The following is a 3,987-nucleotide window of genomic DNA, read 5'->3' on the forward strand; positions in this document are numbered from 1 at the left end:
AGCTCCTGCTGCTGGAGGTGACGGGAGGTGGCACAGCCGCTGGTCAGCAGGATGCCCAGGACCACTGTAAAGCAAGCACAGCGCGGGACGTCGGGGACAGCGGTGACAGCCAGGGTGGAGGGTGATGCTCCGCCAGCCTTACACCAGGGCCAGGCCCCGTTTGAAGGCTGCAAGGTTTGCTTTGGGGTGCAAGCATCACCGGCTTCATCAGGCACCCCCTGTGCCCCCGGCCCCTCCGGGCAGACTCACCGCTCTCTGTCTTAATGCAGAACCGGTGTTTGAAGCCCTGGTGGGAGTGGGAGCAGGTGATCACCTCCGGGTTAGAGCACCCCATGTCCACGTTTTTGGTGCCGACGATGATGTTGCAGCCATAACACTGGAGTCCGAACACTAAACAAGAACCATATGAAACAAAATTGGATTTTTCCAGGGGGAAAATACTTCAACTACTTCTTAGCTGCTCTCTGACAAACGGCTTTGCAGCGCTCTCTGCCTCGTCAAGCCACATTAAGCACTGAGCCAGAGCCCGAAGGCGCCTGCCACTTGTTTACCCAGTGGGCCCAAAATATAAAAGCAACTCCCACTAGAGGTCAGTGCGAAATCAGAGATTAGCTGGAGATTTGAGCTGGGATCAAGTAGTGGGAACAAGGGAGCTTTGAAAGAGGGGTTGAAACCTCCCAACCACAGACACCACTGAGCCAGGGCTTGGTCGCTCTTGGAAACAGCTTTTGCCTGTTTCACCAAATTCCTCCAGTTTCAGCTGTGCCTGTGTTGGAGGCATTCGCACTGGAGGGATGGTTTCATCGGCGCGGTTTGGTTTTCTCCCTGAACGCGGTCCTGCTTTTATCGCAGGGTCTATCAGGGAGGCAAAACAACTCAGAAACAGAAGGGAAATCCTCGTTCAGAGCAACTGCGAGCCAACGTGCCTGTGACCCCGGGACAGTGGCATTGGTGTGTCCCCAGAGCTTTGAACACTTGTACTGGCGGCAGCTCAGTCCTTCCCTGCAGGGTCAGCAACTGTGTCTGAGAATTGCTTGCCCTAGACCAGGGTGGGAATTAAGTCATTTCTCAGGTTTCTTTAAAACAAAAAAGCCTTCAAAGGATATTCATTCACATCATCCACGGAGTTTAAGGCAAACGCAGTATCTGTTTTCTGTGTTGATTAATCACAGCAACAAAAATCAGGTTGCACTTACTGTTGCCGTTACCTTTCCCCACCTCTGAATGCCAACCTGGAGCCCTTCCCGAGCCCAGCCTCGTCTGCTCCCATGGGGTTTTCGGGAGGTGGGTGAGCACCCTGGCACAGCTGGGCACGGCAAGGAGAGTCCCTGCCCCGGCAGGACCGGGGAAGGGGAGCCGAGGGGACCCCAGCTCCTGGCCCCACGCTCCTTGCCCACATGCCCTTGTTTTGTACAAAACGCGATGACATTAGCTCTGTCCTAAAACCACCAACACACGGCAACACGCAGCTACATCGCTTGGGACGGGAATGCCCCCAAATTCATCCCGAGGATATATCACACCTTAACAACCAGGGCTTAAGGGGGATGCAAAGCACGGGGTACACGCCGCACCTCGGGGACAGCAGCACTTACCCTCTGGGAGGACAAACACCATGGTCATCAGAGAGAGGATCCCATGGCCACCTCCAGGCATGTGTCCTGAGAGCATGGGGGTCGGCTCCCAGAGCCCGCCCGGGGCTCGGAGGACGAACACCGGTGTCTGGGGGAGCGGGCAGAGACCGCCTCTCCTCCCGGCTCTTCCCCCGGCCGTGCAAGCCGCTTGCTTTTCACCTGCAAAACCCTCCACCAGAATAAAGGGTGCAGCAGAGATCTGGCCGCTCCCCGCTTCTCCGGCCAGCTCCGTGGTGCCCAGTCTTGTTATGGCGATGCTTAATTTCTCCCTTTTCCTCTTGAGAAATTCTCCGATTCTTTCAGTTCATGCACAGACGTGAGTGCGTATGTGCTACCCTCGGTTATTTCTGTCCTATTTCCTCTGTCCACGATCACTTCCCATTAATACTACCGTGCAGCAGCTCTTGGAGAGAAATTCTCCCTAATCAAGATTTAGTTTTAAATCCACTTCGAAATCCTCTAATTCAGTTGGATTAGGCAGAAGGGGTTTGGGGAGATGTGTGGGCTTACTTTTTCTTTTTCCTCCTCTTTTTCCTCTCTGAGCTGCCTCATTTTCATGAATGGACCCACCGGCTTTCTGTGACATATTGTGCTATTTAAAGAGGGCAGGAATGATTTTATTAAAGAGAAGCAGTCAACTAATTTTTAATCCAAAGCTCGAGACTCTCTAACAAAGTACAGCCCTGGGGATGGCCATGGGGTTAAAGGGAAAACCTGAAGGAGACAGAAATGGGTTTGAATGTAACGTATGCATTTGCATACAAGAATATAGTTGCCTTAATAAAGCAGCGAGAGGCCAAACGGGGCCAGCCTCGGGCTTGCATCGGCTCTGGAGGGAGCCCGGCTGGGGATGCCCGGGGCTTGGGAAGGGGGCCAGGGGTGCAGCGGAGGAAAGCACCGAGCCATGATGGCTCCGATCCTGCGGGGCCAGGATGAGACCCACAGCCTGGGTGGGTCCGTGATGGGGCATCACCGGCTGCAGGATCAGGCCCCCAGACCCCTGTTGGCTCCTCCACCGCTGTCCCCACAAGCAAAGCCCCAGCTCTCAGCAGAGCTAATGGGACTTAGAGAGCTAATGCTTACTAATAAGAGAGCGTGACCAAATGCATGGGATTAAAAAATTAAAATGACAAAATAAGCTGCTTATGTAGCCCATCCAGCAACTGCCTGCTAGCAGCACCTGAAATCCCCCACTCCGGGCACCGCAGCCCACCAGGCAGGCCACAGGCACCTCCTCTGCCAGACGCAGCTCCAGGCCAGGCGGGGGCTTGGACCTGATCTCCGCACAGCATCTTCATTAGCAAGCACGCTTGTTAATATTTCACTGGGAGGCAGCACAAACTTGTTCAAGTACAGGCACCTACAGCTCAGGAGGGGCAATTAGCACCTGGGAGAAGTGCCTAAGTAATGCAGCTCATTTATTCAAATCACTTAAACCACCCACGGTGTCTCGCTTGCCTCAAAACAATGTGATTATAACAAATGTCTAACACAGCAAAGCCTGAAAGCCTCGGGGAGAAGGGATAAAATGCAGGAAATGGGATTGACTTAAACGCATGCATAAATCAGAGCATTCAATAAGGAGGGGAAACTAACTTTTAATCCCTTAATAAACTCATCGGTGTCTGGAAGGGAGGGCCAGGAGCAGCCTGGGCTCTGCTGCAGCGATGCAGCAGTTCTGCGCAGCTGGTGGGTCCGGGGCCGTGCACACCTCTGGGCGCAGCACCCGGCGCCACGGCCTCATCCGGCAAAGCGGCTCCTCCACGAGTGGCACCGGGCACGAGCTGAGCCTTCCCGCAGGGAACCGAGCGGGAAGCCCCGGGAGAGCAGGTGGGGCCAAGGGACAGCACGGTGCGCTAAACCTGGCATCGGCGGGTCCGGCAGCAGGACGCTGGGGTGAGTAACCCCGGTGGGAACGTCACCCTGGCCCCGAACCAGCTCCCGAGGCTGGTTTGAGGTGCTGCTGCTGCTGATTTAGCCAGATGTTTGGTTTGGTTTTATTCATTCCCTTGGGATGCAGAAGGCAAAGTCCTTTAGAAAAGGAAAAAAAAAAAAACAACCAAACCTGACCTCTTCAACCGCTTCCACATCTGGAACCAGTGTACGTTCTTTCAACTTGTCATTAGGTCTGATGCAATTCAGAGAGATTTATCAGCCCAGGGGCACCGGGAACACGTTAGGAAACGGCCTTCCTCCCCTGACTGAGAAAAATTTGATTAGCAAATCCCCCGGTACACCCGTGTTCCCACTTAAACCTTCGGGATACCCAGAACGACGGCTAAAGCCTGCGCAGATTAGACGGGTTCGCCTGCAAATCCTGCTTTAGAGCTCATCCCCGCAGGAGGCAGAGCTC

The sequence above is a fragment of the Pygoscelis adeliae genome, unplaced genomic scaffold (assembly GCF_000699105.1).
Source record: "Pygoscelis adeliae isolate BGI_AS28 unplaced genomic scaffold, ASM69910v1 Scaffold114, whole genome shotgun sequence".
Classification (NCBI taxonomy): Eukaryota; Metazoa; Chordata; class Aves; order Sphenisciformes; family Spheniscidae; genus Pygoscelis; species Pygoscelis adeliae.